A 16,960-nucleotide genomic window follows, 5' to 3' on the forward strand; every position below is an offset into this window, starting at 1 on the left:
CTATAAAGTGCGGGTGGTGCCATCATACCTTATTTCTCCTTCTGGGAAAGCTGGACACTCAAGATCCTGTGAGAGTATGTTCCTGCAATATAGTGGACCTAACATCAGATATTCCTTTCATGTTTAGCCCTTGCATGCTAAGCCCCCATGCACACAGGGCGTCTGAAAAAACGAGCTGCAGAGCCACTTCTAACGCCAGGAAAAAGCAGCTGTAAAAACGTGCTTTCAGTAGCTTTTTCCATTGGTGTTATTTGGCCACGTTGCTTTTAGCAGCGTTTTTTCTGCCTCCATTTAAAATCAATGGTTCCCCGTGGGTGCCTATTGATTTGAATGGAAGGCGCATCGCTAGTCAGATCAGGATGATCCGACTTGCGGTGCGACTTGCGCTGTAAGAATCTTGAGGGGGAACTCCACGCAATAATGGGGAAAAAAATGGCGTGGGGGTCCCATCCAGGTTCCAAACCAGGCCCTTCGGGTCTAGTATGGATTTTGAGGGTAGCCTCATGCCGAAAAAACCCTTATCCGAGCATGCAGCCCGGCAGGCCAGGAAAGGGGAGGGGACGTGGGGGGTGTGGGTGGGGGGGTGTGGGTGCTTTGGGGCAGAGGGGGCTCTGCACCCCCCACCCCAAAGCACCTTGCCCCCATGTTGATGAGTACAAGGGCCTCTTCCCGACAGCCCTGGGCGGTGGTTGTGGGGGTCCGCAGGCAGGGGGCTTATCAGAATCTGGAAGCCCCCTTTAACAAGGGGGACCCCCTGATCCCCTCCCTATGTGAATGGGTATGGGGTACATTGAACCCCTACCCATTCATCCCATAAAAGGCAGTATATAAATAATGACAGGAGACGTTTTGAAAAGTTTATTAAAAATCTTCATCCGGTCTTCTCCGCTCTGGTCTTCTCCCCTCTGCTCTTCTGCTCTTTTGCCCTCTGCTCTTCCTCTGCCTTTGCTCTTCTTCTTCTTCTTCCTCTGGTCTTCTTCTTCCTCTGGTCTTCTTCTTCCTCTGGTCCTCCTCCAACGCTGTCTCCGGTGATTATGCCGGTCTCTGGTCTATGCAGCTTATTATATAGCCATTAGGGGCGTGTCCTCCCGGTGATGTCACCAGGAGGACTCACCCCCTTATGTCACAGATGATGTCATATGACGTGCATTTCAAACGTGGCAAATATACGGAAGGGGTTCCCCAAACATTCCTTGTCCAAACATTATGACCAACATCATGGGAGAGATCCCATGGGTAGATCCTTTATGGTCATTGATGTTTCCAACCTTACTGGAGGGGGAGCCATATGAGGAGAGAGATTTCAAAACTGGAAACTAGGTGGTTTTATTGGATTAAATATATCGGCCATATGGCCTAAATATAGAATGGGAACGCGTTCATTAACACTAGTTAGATCTCATTCTATTGCATCTGTCCTGATATGGTTTTCCACTTCTTTCTATATTTGTCGTACTGGTTGAGGCAATTTTTTATTGATGGTACTTAGCCGTCTCAGCTTTTTAGGGTTTCCAACATGGTATGTACAATAGGTTGATATTTTAGATATACTATAATGTTAATACTTTTTTCTTTCCTTTTGCATTTCACATTTATTTTTATTTTATTTATTTTTATTTTTGTGTTTATTTTTTTATTTCTCTATTTATTTTTATTTTATTTTACTTCTATATTAATTTTTATTTTTATTAATTTTTATTTTTATTTATTTATTTATTTTAATTTTATTTCCAATTTATTTTTATGCTGTCTTTTCGTTTTTTTTTAAATTTTAATGTATTTTTGTTTATTTTTATTATTTATCTCAGCAGAGTGTATTCTTCTTAAATTGTTTGCATTTGATCTTTTGTAAGGATCTGTGCATTTTTGTGTTTTGTAAACAACGCTCCTTAAGCGCCGGTTCACATTACCGCGACGCTACTTGCAGGGGCGACCTCCGAGATCGCAGTGCGAGCAGCGCGCCGCTACCTCGGAGCGGCCGCCACGGACTTCATAACATTGAAGTCTATGGCGGTCGCCTCCTGGTCGCCCCAAAGAAGCTCCGGACCCTTTTTCTAGGTCGGAGCAACTTGTGTCGCTCCTATTAGAACGGGTCCGCAGCTTCCCTATGGGAGGCGACCTGCAGCGACCTGTGAGGCGACCAGGTCGCCTCACAGGTCGCCCCAGTGTGAACCGGCACTAAGACTTCCGTGTGAGACGTTTTTTCAATTGTTTATATATTTGATTTTGATGCGGGCTATGTCCCCTAATGGTTGGGTTTAATTATCCATCTATTCCGGTTCCCGGGAATGGGCTGGTTAAGCGCACTACCTCTTAGTGGAGCGCATATGTAACGTCCGCTTCCGGTTTAGAGGATCCTGTGTTGGTCATGCAGGTGTCTTCAATCCCAGCCCTGTCTGCTGTGACTATGAAAAGGATGTTATGCGGATGCTTGGCCACGCCCCCTGAAGATGTCGTAATGACGAAACGCGTCGGTAGGAGCTAGCCTAGGGTCACCTACGTAACACCCGGAAGTCGATGGTCGGCTATGTTCTTGGTTATCACCGGAGGAACGCTGTCCAGAGCTTGTGTTTATGATTTTTTATATTTCTACATTTGGTGAGTGCATTCCTTAATTCTTAACAATAAAATTTATTGAGGATACTGCACTATGGGCCTGTTTCCTTTTAGTGTCTCCCCTTATCTATGAGGTTGTTGGTCCACCAAGATACCACAAGAGGATCGGGCTCTTTCATGTTATGTGGATTTCTGTAATCAAGTTTGGAGGTTGGAGGCACTGATAATTTCAGTGGATGTCCCTGGGGTGCCTGGTTCCTGTGAAGGGGGTCTTAGCGGTCCCTTAACTGCTTACTGCTGTATCTCTTTAATCATCTGGTAAGAGTCAGTGTGTGGTGGCTGGGTCTGTCATGTTTATATCCTATCAAGCACCTGGGTGAAGAATCTGCTAACCCATTAATCTGCATCCCTCACAACCTGCAATTTTATATGGACTTTTTATGTTCTTATGTTTTCGTGTGGTTAATAACTAGCGCTACTCATATGCTTATATAAATCCTCTTAAACTATCCAGTGTTTTTTGAGCTAGCTGCTGGTATCCTATAGGGGCGCGGGGTATTGTGTTGCTTTACTGCACTTACTATTTACTATGTGACCAGCTGTGATTGGACACAGCTGGTCACATGGTAAAGAGCCTACTTCAGAGTGACACACTGCACCACCGATCGCCGCTCTGCGCACCCCCACGGGAGCGGCTTATCCTGCTGGACGTCATATGACACACAGTCAGGATAACTTAACCACTTTTGGGCCGTCATTCTGCTATATGAGGGGCGGGAAGTGATAAACGCCACGGCCTACCTGAGTATTGTTGCTGACCATGTCCATCTCTTTATGACTACAGTGTACCCATCTTCTGATGGCTCCTTCCAGCAGGATAATGCACCATGTCACAAAGCTCCAATCATCTCACCACTGGTTTCTTCAACATGACAATGAGGTCATTGTACCCCAATGGCCTCCACACTCACCACATCTCATCCAATAGAGCACCTTTGGGATGTGGTGGAACGGAAGACTCCCTTCATGGATGCGCAGCCGACAAATCTGCTGCAACTATGTGATGCTATCATGTTACTATGGAGCACAATCTCTGAGGAACGTTTCCAACACCTTGTTGAATCTATCTTACGAAGAATGAAGGCAGTTGTGAAGGCAAAAGTGGGTCCAACCCGGTACTAGTAAGGTGTACCTAATAAAGTGGCCGGTGAGTGTATTAGTAAACTTTGTTTGTATAAGAAAGTATGTATATCTAACATTCATGATGAATATGGCTACAAAACACATTTCCATCTCATATGCATTATAAAAAAAATGCTCCCAAAGTTTCTCACCGTGTTGGTTTTATGCATTAATTATGAAGAAAATTTTTTTTTTCTTTTTCAGCTTGCGAAATCGCCATCAGGAACCATCGCCAAGCAGGTGTCAAATACACCCAGCCCGCACAGTATAATGTCACATTTATCCACACCATGATGATTTGATGTGGCGGCCAGGCAATGATTGCTGAGCCATGTAAAATACGAGGAAGCGTCAGAGCAAAGTTTGTCACAACCGTCTGCCACCAGACCGGATTGAGCTCCATCCAGATCAGCCTGTCACCTTGATGTACAATGCACAAAGCAAATCTTCACCTGACTCTGTCTCATCTCTCTAACAGCAGGCGGAGGACTTTATTATTTAAATAATAAAAAAAAGCAATAGTGCATTAGGAATTCTGTTTTTTAATGACCAGCTAAGATCATGTTCACGCAAGTAAATTGTTTGGCTAGTAATAATGGGTATTAGTTCTCTCTGGGGGAAACAAAGGGAAACCACCAGAAAGACTCGGGAAAGTGGGGATTTAAATGTGCCCAAAATACCAGAAAAATCATTTAAAAAGTTGCATAACTTTTTTTCAGAAACACGAGAGACATTTTTTTTTTAAAAAAAGACAATCATGTATAACATATAAAATATGTATTACACATTCTACATGACATCATACAATAGAAGGATCCTATGTATTGCACATTCTACATATAATCATACAATAGATGGATCGACGCGTTTCGCTCACAAAGCGAGCTTCTTCAGGATCCAATAGTGTATGAGCCTTCAAGAGTAAAGGCCTTCAGATATCTTCCACACAACAATTGTTTAGCGCTAGATCAGGTCAGCGTGTATCAAGAAAAGGTATAGGAGTATTTTGAATTTAGGATCGGATGCATTGCAAAGTATGACCTTTAAAAATTGAAAATGAGACCACCTGTAGCATAAATATCCATCGACTCCAGACAGGAGATGAAACAAAATTATAAAGAGGACCCTCAAGCATATCCAACTTAATTCAGCTACTCAAAAAACACCTCCATATCCAGCATCACAAACACCACTATCAGATGTATACAGGAGGAAGAGTCTCATCTTCCACAATGGAAGCCAAGTAATGTGAAATGTAAATTGTTTGGCTATAAGTCTCTTCTTTCTGATTAGTCTGCTGGGTTTGAACATGTTGCCTTATTTTGCTTGCTGTCAGTTAGGATTTTTTTTTTCCAATTTGGTAAGAAGGAAGAACCCAATATGCAATAACCAATAATAATAGATGAATACAATTGAGTACATCAGGTAACAGATCATGGGCGTCCGCAGAACTTTTTTCAGGGGGGGCATAATTTTAAGGTCACCCATGCTCCGCCCCTTCCCCCCCATAGATCCCCCTTTAAAGCAGACCAGGGTCCCCCATAGATCCCCTTTAGAGCAGGCAAGGGTCCCCCAATAGATCTCCTTCAGAGCAGGGTCCCCATGGAACCCCCTTTAGAGCAGCCCAGGCCAGGGTCCCCTTATAGATCCCCTTTTAGAGCAGGCCAGGCCAGGGTCCAGCGCTGGAAGCTGTGTTCAGTAGAGGACCAACAACAGCTGTGAAATGGTTGGGAAGTGACATCACTCATAGAGTTACTATGGGGCTTCTGTTGTTGGCTGCCTCTCCTGTACCCGCCTCCATGCTGAAGCCACATGACTAAGCTCCGGAGGGCGGAGTGAAACACATTGGGGGCGTGGCCTGGTGGGAGTCCAAGCTGAGGTTGGCATTACACCATTGAACACTTACATGAATGTGCAGCACCGGGGATCTTTTCCTTTCTCTCCACACTGAGGCCACCGCTGACAGCTGATGCTGGGACCAGACCGGATCGGCTGCAAAAAAGGGAAGTATTGTGAACTTTGCTTTACAGGGTTAGATAGATTAGGTTTAGAATGTGGCACGGAGCAGATTCAGCATTAGTTAGGTTTTGCCTGATTTTCTACTTTAATAATAATAACATTTTTTAATTATTATGAATTTTTTTTTGTTTACAAACTTTTAATGAGAAAAATAATTACTGTTTTAGATGAAACATATGACGTAACATTTCTAACAAATATAGATATACATGACTTTGAAAAATATAGGAAATTAAAATAAATGACATTTTGAATACAATATATTGTCATTATGTATATAAGACTTGAATTATATATTGAATACATGAATACTGAATTTTCCTATCTATATATATATATATATATATATATATATATATATATATATATATATATATACACAGTATAATAGAAGAAGAAAACAAAAAAAGAAAAGAAACTTAAAAGTAAGAGAAGACTATAGAGAAAAACAGAAGTGGGGTTTTTCAGTATAAGGCTGGCCATACACTATACAATTTTCTTGTTCCACTTTCCTTTAGATTTACCAAAACCATATAATATAAGTTCAAACCTGAACACTTTCAATTTGTATGCAATCAGGCAGGCCCTTGCACTACATAGTTGAAGGTAAATCTGAAGGAAATTGAATAAGAAAATTGCATGGTGTATGGCCAGCCTTAGACTTAAGCACTTTTTTAGATGAAACATATGACGCAACATTTGTAACAAATATAGATATACATGACTTTGAAAAATATAGGAAATTACAATAAATGACATTTTGAATACAATGTATTGTCATTATATATTTAAGACTTGAATTATATATTGAATACTTGAATACTGAATTTTACTATATACTGTATATATATATATATATATATATATATATATATATATATATATATATATATATAAAATAGAAGAATAAAACAAAAAATCTAAACAAAAAAGAAACTTAAAAGTAAGAGAAAACTATAGAGAAAAACAGAAGTGGGGTTTTTCAGTATTAGACTTATTTAAGCACGCTATGCAGTTGGTGTATTTTTGTATTAAATAAACCATGGTTCCCATTTAAGGTCAAAAAATGTCTTAATGTTATTTACTGAATGATGAATATGTTCCATTATTTTAATATCTGCGATTCTTGCAAGAATCTGTGGAAAAGATACATATGTTTCCTTCCAATGGAGAGCTATAGTCCAGTGTGTGACAACACATATAGTATGAATCAGTTGTGTAAGAAGTGGATGTATATCAGGAACATTTTGGAAAAGTAGGCAATTAAGGTGAGAAAGGGTAATATCCCTATTCAATTTATGGACTGAGTGGTGGTATACCTTATAATTCAGATTCTCACATGTGTCTGAAGTTCTTGTATATTAGTTATCTATTCACTGGTACTGGCCTTTTCATTTTTATACATCCAATACTACTGGGTACTTTGTTATAATATGGCCCCCGAGGAGGAGATATTGTACTCATATGGAGATGTCCTTATCATCAACATCAATACTTTAAGAAAACAACACCAATAAGGTGACTTTATGGGTCCAGCGTTACTAAATATATTTATCTGTGACTTTAGTTGGGTGTTAAAGCCTGTGATCAGTGCTTTCATGCCTTCTGAATTTGCAGATCTCATTATATCCCATCAGAGCAATTGCACACTCCACTCAACAATCACATTACTGGATCTGCTCTCCACCATCACTGTCAAGCCTGACTCCCCACACTCCTCTTCCTCACAGTTCCTCTCCTCTCATCTCCGGAGGAAATGCTTCCATGTACAACATTTTCTAATATGTATGTAAATGACACTCTTCCCCAAGAGACTGCCCTTAATTTTCCTGTAATGTGTCAATAACTTTTACTGTGCATCTCTGCCAATCTAAGCTTCACTCCAATATACAGCCCATTGCCAACCTGCGTTCCTGCTTTAGTTCTCAGTCATTGTATGGCTTGTGTCTAACTGTGGTGTGTGCTTGACAGTGACTGTAGCAAGGCAATGTAGGACTCAGTATTCCATTTATATAGATATTTTTTGCAAATAATAGACCAATTATATTGGTGACACAGGTGACAGGGGTTCACCCAAGCTGTGGGGGTGTTCTTCACTGCAAGCTGACATCAGGTCTCGGCCCTGAGGATTACCCCATAAAGGGGATAGCTGAAATAGAATGGCTATGGTGTGAAGACTGTGGGCCGGGCAGGGCCGGTGCAAGGATTTTCAGCGCCCTAGGCAAAATAAAAATTGCCCAAGTTGGGATGGGGGCATTGATTTTTAGATTTTTATTTGCATCAGGCAGGCAGGCAGGTAAGTGGATGAAGCAATTGATGCAGTCAGCAGCTTCCAATCCTTACATAATGTTCCAGTGTCTGAGTCTCCATATGAAACACTCAGAGACATTGATCTGGTTAGCAAAGCTGCAGCCGATTTTTTTCTGACATAAAACATTCCTAAGTTGAAGGGGTTAAAAGCCCCTTCAGACAGTGAGTGGTGACAAGTCCAACTTACCTGGCGGCTGGCGGAGTCGGCGCTGAGTCAAACTGTCCCGCTGTCCTGACTCGCGCATGTGCATTAGGTCTCCCCCGCCGGCTGACATCGTCGGCAGGGGAATGCGCATGCGTGGCCCCACCGCTGATCTAGGAAGATTTCCGACGCTGGAGGCTGGAGCACGGCGCTCGGCCCTGAGAGAGACTCACACTGTCACTCAGCTCAAAAGCTCCCGGGCAGGCACTGGCACTGGTGGCACAACACAGCATGTTGTGCCACCAGTGCCGCCCACACCGCACCCACCGGTCCATACTGTTTCCGGGACCGGGTGCACCGTGCAGCAGGCAGGATGCTGGCGCCCCCCGGCTGAGTTGCACCCTAGGCGACTGCCTGAGTCGCCTTATAGGTAGCGCCGGCCCTGGGGCCGGGCAAGAGAGTAGTCAGATCCAGGCATAGGTCATGGACAGGTAGCGTGAGAGGACAATCCAGGTCAGCTACAGGCAAGGTAATCAGGAAGTGTGCACAAAGGACAACTGGCAATAGGACACAGTGCTAGTCAATTCAAGGCTGCTGGTTAAATACTGTGTTAGTTCATTGTTGCTTTAGGGAATTCTTGAAGTCCTGCCAGGTATTTCTTGAGTACTATTGGAAGAAATGACAAGGATTCTACAACTAATATTTAAAGTCCTAATAGAGGAATCTATTGGAAGTCATGACCGGGATTCTGAGAGTATCAATGGAAGTCCTGGCCAGGATTCTGTGAGCACCATTGGAAATCCCAGCAGGGATTCTGCGAGTAGCAATGGAAAAACCTGGCCAGGATTCTGCGAGTACATTGGAAGTCCTGACCAGCATTCTATGAGTACCACTGGAAGTCCTGACAGGGATTCTGAGAGTACCACTGGAAGTCCTTGCATGGATTCTGAGAATACCATTGGAAGTCCTGGCTGAGATTCTGCAAGCACCATTGGATGTCCCAGTAAGGATTCTGAGGGTACCACTGGAAGTCCTGGCAAGAATGCTGAGAGTACCATTGAACATTATGGCAGGGATTCTTAAAGTACTATTGGAAGCCATGACTGGGATTCTGAGAGTACAGTTGAAAGTCCCAGCAAGGATTCTGCGAGTACCATTGGACGACCTGGCCAGGATTCTGCAAGAACCATGGAAAGTCCTATCAGGGTCTCTGGGTGTACTGTTGGAAGTCCTGCAGGGATTCTGCAAGTACCATTGGAAGTCCTGGCAGGCATTCTGCAAGCACTATTGAAAGTCCTGGCAGGGATTCTGAGAGTACTATTGGAAGTCTTGGCCGGGATTCTAAGAGTACAATTGAAAGTCCCAGCAGGGGTTACCATTGGAAGACCTGGCCCAATTCTGCGAGTAACATGGGAAGTCCTTTCAGGCATTCTGGGGGTACCATTGGAAGTCCTCCAGGGATTCTACAAGTATCATTGGAAGTCTTGGCAGGGACTTTGGGTGTACCATTGGAAGTCATGCAGGGATTTAGGGAGTTTCACTGGAAGTCATGGCAGGGATTCTGATAGGAGTTCTGGAATTTCTGTCAGGATATCTTAAAGTACTGTAACAATTGGCTCATTTTCAAGCAATTTGTTTGCCACTTTGAAGGCCTCACATATAAACTTCAGATAGGATCTGTTGATTTGTATCCACCTACTCTGATCTGGTGAATCATATTTACACTGTATGTAGACCCTAAATCTATTTTACAGTATGGTATCATGCTTTACTGTATACAGTTTATTAGCAAATATTTGTTTGTGAATCTGTTTCTTCCTACTTGGAGATCTTGTCAGTAACAACAATTCCAATAGATGGTACTAGGAATAAAAGTTTCCTATGACCTTAAGTCCCCGTTCACACTAAGGCGACCTGTGAGGCGACCTGGTCGCCTCACAGGTCGCCATAGGTCGCCTTCCATAGGGAAGCTGCGGACCCGTTCTAATAGGAGCGACACAAGTCGCTCCGACTTAGAAAAAGGGTCCGGAGCTTCTTTGGGGCGACCCGGAGGCGACCGCCATAGACTTCGGAGGTCGCCCCCCCCAAGTGGGATCGCCCCTATGTGAACGGGGCCTTACACTGTCCAGTGGCCAAATTCAATATTTTTTAAATCAATGAAAAACATTGATCCAGCACAGGAAATTGCCTAATAACTTCCATTTATTTTCCCCATTCGCACAGAATGAACAACCATGCACTTTTTATGTGCAAATTATGCAATTCTTTAATAAATACACCCCAAAATGTTGGCAATAATATGAATATACATATACTGTATATACACATACATACAATATAAATAGTGATTAGTCATCTCTGTTGCAGTTCCACGAGGAACTGAATAATTTGGTGTAAGATTTGTGTTTTATTATACTACTTGGACATGAAAATAGTCTTTTTGATATACACAGACTTCTATCAGTGGTAGTGTGCTAGTTATTGATCTTTATGTAAAATCTACAGATAAGAACATGTTGCTACTTTACATTTATTTTTATCTTGAAAATATCTTTAAATATATCCTGAAGGCACAATTGAAACGAGTTTCTAGGATTACTGTGGATCCTATAACACATAAAAGTAGACTTATGGCGATGATATCTCTGTTGCAGGAGATAGGGGTATCCCCAGGAGGAGAAAATGGATAATGATATTAGTCGGTGGAGGGGTCAGGTTATAATACCCGGGAGAGAGTGCGCGTGCAGGAGGTTATCGTGTAGGCAACAATGTAATTGTATTCCTTTTGTGTCACAGTACTCTACCACTTCAGATAACATCTTAGCATGCAGAGAGAGAGAAATTGTCGCACTTGGGGGGAAAATTACTCTCTGGTTCCTGCATTTAATATTTTTCAATGCAATAATCTGTTTGAGTTCAACTTGTTAGATCATATTATCAACCTCTGAAATCTGGAGTGAATGTTATGTTATTTACATAAAACCTTTTCATTTTCTTTACATATCTAATTTAAGACATAATCAGTATGACTCTTGGTTTCTCTATGCAATGCAGGCAGATCCTGGCTGCTGGGAGGGGTTGGCAGGGTGCTGCATGTAGCTTCCTGAACACATCACAGAACCCTTCCTCAGTACTCCTCTCCAGAGCCCGCAACCCTGATGCAAGCAGTGGACAGTTGGGAGGAATTATGCAAATGTGACAGAGTGTAATGTTACTGATTTCAGAACTCTTTTTCTTCCACAAGATGGCAGTAACAGGTGTGCCTTGTTTAGCCAGTAACTGACCTAAGGCAAGGGCACTCTGGGAGATGAAGTCTGGGAAGATCCACAACCATCAATGGGAAACAACTATAATACCCAGTGAAACCTGAGAGCAAGAGGGGTCATATTAAAGAAAAAGCTCTGGAAGGAGCGGGGATGTTGGGCGGAGAGAGTCAACTGGAGACAGGAAGGGAGGAAAAGTGCTGTGCTGTACCAAAAGGCTGGACTGACCGGTGATCCAGGTCGCCACTGATTAGCCCCACTGAGGAACCACGAAAGCATTCGTCATCTCACCTGCTACCAGTGTTGGCCAACTACAAGAAAGAACATAAATCAAACAAAATAGCAGCACTCAGATGATAGTCCAAAGTTCTCAAGTGAAGCAGGACATAAAATGTGAAAGAGGGGAAGATGGATCCACCACCAAGGAAGAGACACACACTGACTCTTATCGAATCCAGATGACTGCTGGGAATAGCAGCACTCTCACACGCTTGTGCAATCACACGATCTTTTAGTCCAGAATCCTTAAGTTCATTGAAAGGGACTTCACCAATATATGTATATAAACACAAAAAACGATCATTGTGCAAGCATTGCTGAAACTAGTTTATTAAGTATAAAAGCAAGCTAAGCACAAGGTACTCACAATCAGATCAAATGTTGAAATTATGAAAAACTGAGAAAAGTTAAAAGCCAAAAGTATGGCTGACCTCAAGCTGTACGTCTGCGTCACATGGCTAGGCTCCCCTGACACGTTTCGTCATATCTGACATCATCAGACTTGAGACTGAGGAGGAAGTTCACCTTGCAGCAGGACAACGACCCTAAACATAGCGGGCAGAGCTACAATGGAATGGTTTAGATCAATAGGTGAATACAAATGCACGCCACACTTTTCACAAATTTATTTGCAAAAAAACATTTATCATTTTCCTTCCACTTCACAACAATGTGCCACTTTGTGTTGGTCTATTACCTAAAATCTCAATAAAATACATTTACATTTTTGATTGTAACATTTTTTAAATATATAAACTGTATACATATATTTTATGACAAAGACATCAGTATCTAAAATACAGCAATCCACCACCTGCCACTACCCTAAAGTGATGAAATCTGAAATCTGATTGGTTGTCTTAGGTAAAGGTACATGATTGCTGTTTGTTAGGTTATTAAATAAATGCCATTTTGTCCTAAGCTTCTGTACTGCTTCTGAAAAGGTCAAAGCACTATACGAATTTCTCTAATCAATGTCAGTTTTCTCTTCTGTTCTTGACTTCTGTCCCTATTAACATGAAGAAGTTTCTGCACAATGATGAGAACAGATCTGACTTACCATCTATATAATAAGGCAGAGCAAAAGGCAGTGATAATGACAACATCTGATACCTTACAACGTACATGAAAGTAATGAAGGTTAAAGGGGCCGACTGTCCAAACTTGATCATTTAACACTGACGTGCTGACAAGAGAATAGCTTATGTGCCCAGAGCTGCTTAAAGAAATAGCCCAGGACTACTTTAGGAAATTTGTGGCAAATATCTCATAAGTAGCCCCCCCCCCACCCAATTCTTCAAATGACCATCAGATCCTCCCAATAGTTCCAGATTCTGAGGGCTTAGCTTGCCATGCTTTGTGTAAGTCCATCTTCCCTTTTACTGTAATTGGAGCAGGGGAACCCTTTGTCTCAAATTCTGTTGATATCATTTTAGGGTAGTGATGTATTAAACTGTATGTGTTGGAAAAACCTGCATTAAAATATCGTCTATTATGTGAAATGATCTAAATTGGCCCTATCCCCCCCCCCCCGCCCCAATTCTTGCCTTTTGGACCCACCTTTGGTCCAACTTCAGTCCCAGAAATTACCCTGCCATGTTTCCAAACCAAAGTTGCCCTTTCTCCTCCACCACATTTCCTTCAGACCTCACAGGGGGGTGTCATCCAGACGTAGGGGTCTGGATGACACCACCTGGATTGCCAAGGTCAGAAGTGTAGGTTCACATGGGTCTGGGTGACACCACCTGAACCCCAAGGTCAGATTTTCAATTGCTCTAACACCAGCTTTGCAAGGCATTTGTAAGCCTTATAATAATTCAAACATTGCTTATGTAGCACCCTCCTAGGTCGGTGCAAGGAAAAGTATATATTGGCCCTGTCTGCTTATCAGGGGGGCCTGATCTTTCAGTTAGGCTGTCATATGTTTCCAGATGTGGTCTGTTGAGGAGGCTGACGGCTGTCTCTCCTCCTGTCAGAGCAAGTGAGGGTGTCCTGGGCAGTTGGCCTAGAGGACCGGAGGTTGAGCTGGGCTGCAGGAAGAGGATCCACAGTGTTGCTGACCGAGTGGAGCTGCTGGGCAGAATTTTCCAGGAAAAACAGTGTTGTGAGTACTCAAAACTCCCCAGGGGTCTGCCTAGGAAAAAGGGAGCTACTACAGAAGGTCAAAGACATCCAGGAGCCAGCTAACCAGTAGAGGAGGCTAAGGAAAGGGGGTGCCAGTGTCTAAGCCCTGAAGATAATTGAAAAAAAGGGGGCGCCGGTGTGGGCCCTGAAGTGTTCAGCAGTATACAAGTAGCTACCTCAGCAAGAGTGCTTAAGGGAGCTCAAAGAGCTCAATAGCGGGCGAGCGCGCGCCCGCCCGCCGCGGCTCGTTCCCTAACAAGTCAGTGCATGTGACCGCCGGTCACTCGCGATCGTTCGCCGGGAAGGGAGAAAGGAAGCCGCCTGTCATTCTCCCCTGTGTAAAAATGGAGATCAGACGGTTCTACTATGTAGGACCATTGATCTCTGTTTTTACACTAGTAGCCATGTCCCATCACAGTTAGAAACACGCCCCTAGGACACACTTAACCCCTCCCTCTCCAATATAGTTAACCCCTTCCCTGCCAGTGTAATTTTTACAGTAACAGTGCATATGTATAGCACTGATTACTGCAGTAATGTCACTGGTAACCCCAAAAGTGTCAAAAATGTCAGTCAAGGGTCCGATCTGTCCGCCGCAATGTCGCACTCCCGCAAAAAAATCGCAGATCGCCGCCATTGCTCGTTAAAAAAAAAAAACACCAAAAATGACAAAAATCTTTCCCTTTGTTAGTAAACGCGATAACTTTTGCGCAAACCAATCAAAATACGCTTTTTGCGATTTTTCTTACCAAACATATGTAGCATAAAACAAATTGGCCGAAAATGTTATAACATTTTGATTCATTTTTTTGGGGGGAATTTCATATAAAAAAATGTGAAAAATATTATTTTTGCAAAATTGACGCTCTTTTTTTGTTTATAGCGCATGATCAAAAACTCGCACAGGTGATTAAATACCACCAAAAGAAAGCTCTGTTTGTGGGAAAAAAAGGACGTCAAATTTGTTTAGGTACAGCGTCGCACGACCGCGCAGTTGTCCGTTAAAGTCACGCAGTAAAAAAATCGCAAAAAACCCCCTGGTCAGGAAGGGGGTCAAATCTTCCGGGGCTTAAGTGGTTAAGGACAACAAATCTCAGACACGATCTTGGTGCTGTGATTGTTTGCAGCAGATGTGTTAATGTCCTGATGTTCTCAGTGAGGGGTCACACACACATGGGAGCTCTCATACAATTTATTCATATAGCAAGCAAGGTGATTTTATTTAGGGGGCTTCTCAGCTCATCTGTCATCTGTCACAGCTAGCCTTGGCATCCATCACTAAAGCCTGCCATTGTCCATCTTCTATAAGCAGTGATTTTTATAGGGTAGAATGGACCTCTACCTCATCCCTCTCAGGGACTGCTAAGGTTCTGGATAGGACTAGTAAAGTACTAGTGAGGAGCCCTGCTTGTTTAAAAATAATTACATAAAATCTATAAAAAGATTTATTGTCACCTATTAGGAAAAACATAAATTACAAATACAAAATTAAAAATACATTTTTAATAAAAACATTTTAAATAAATCCATAAAATCCATAACAAAGATGTGTTATAGAGAGTTGTACCATGCAGACAATCCTATTCCCATAGCCTTTACCATTTAAAGTACAATTTGATATAAACATTCTGTATCGAATTGTAAATGGAGAAGGGCAAATGTATGGGAATAACAGAGGATTGTCTAAATGGTTGTGGTACCTTTAGTGATAACACATCTTTTTTTAATGTAATTATGTTTAAAAAAAATATATAAAATTGTTATTTAAATGTTTATTTCCTAATCAGTGACAACAAATCTTTTTTAGGGATTTAATATAATTATGTTTACAGAATTGTAAATAAAAAATGTTATTTAAAAAGTATTTTTTTCTAATCAGTGACAACAAATCTATTTTATGTAAATGTATAGGAATAATCAATTAATGCCTACATGGTTGTTGCACTGCTAGTGATATTACTCATTTTTTTTATGTATTTGATGTCATTATGTTTACAAATTGTAAATATAAAAGTATGATTTAAAATGTATTTTTATTCCTAATCAGTAACAACAAATCTTTGTTATGGGTTTTATATAATAATGTTTATGGAATTGTAAGTAAAAAAAATATTATTTAAAGTGTGACAACAAATCAATTTTGTAGCTTTTATGGAAATATTTTATGGCATTATAAATAAAAATGTTTTGCATTTCTAAACATTGTTGAAACCTATATAGTGCGTTCGTAGGGCCCTAATAGATCAGGGGCACCTCTGAAAATAAATATTAACATGTTGAGGGGCTGGTAGGATAACATGATGACCACTTTGGCTCAACCTTAGATAATAAGCTCCTTGAGGGCAGGGACTAAGGTTAACCACTTTACCACTGGAGGATTTTGCTGTCTTACGTCCAGGCCACTTTTTGCGATTCGGCACTGTGCAACTTTAACTGACAATTGTGCGGTCGTGCGACGCCGTACCCAAACTAAATTTACGTCCTTTTTTTCCCACAAACAGAGCTTTCTTTTGGTGGTATTTTATCACCTGTGCGATTTTTACTTTTTGCGCTATAAACAAAAAATAGCATAAATTTTGAAAAAATAACAATATTTTTCACATTTTTTTATATGAAATTCCCCCCAAAAAAATTTAAAAATCAAATTTTTTTTAAATTTCTGGCCAATTTGTTTTCTGCTACCTAAGTTTGGTAAAAAAAAAATCACAATAAGCGTATTTTGATTGGTTTGCGCAAAAGTTATTGCGTTTACTAACTAAGTGAAAGATTTTTGTCATTTTTGGTGTTTTTTTTTAACGAGTAATGGCGGCGATCTGCGATTTTTTTTGCGGGACTGCGACATTGCGGCGGACAGATCGGACCCTTGACTGACATTTTTGACACTTTTGGGGGTACCAGTGACATTTCTACAGTAATCAGTGCTATAAATATGCACTGTTACTGTAAAAATTACACTGGCAGGGAAAGGGTTAATTTTATTGGAGAGGGAGGGGTTAATGTATGCCTGGTGCTTACTAACGTGTGTGGGGGGAGGGGACTGAGTGACACAGGGACAGATCGCAGGTTCAGCTATGGTGAACCCTGC

The sequence above is a fragment of the Pelophylax lessonae genome, assembly GCF_965119305.1.
Source record: "Pelophylax lessonae genome assembly, chromosome: 6".
Taxonomy (NCBI): Eukaryota; Metazoa; Chordata; class Amphibia; order Anura; family Ranidae; genus Pelophylax; species Pelophylax lessonae.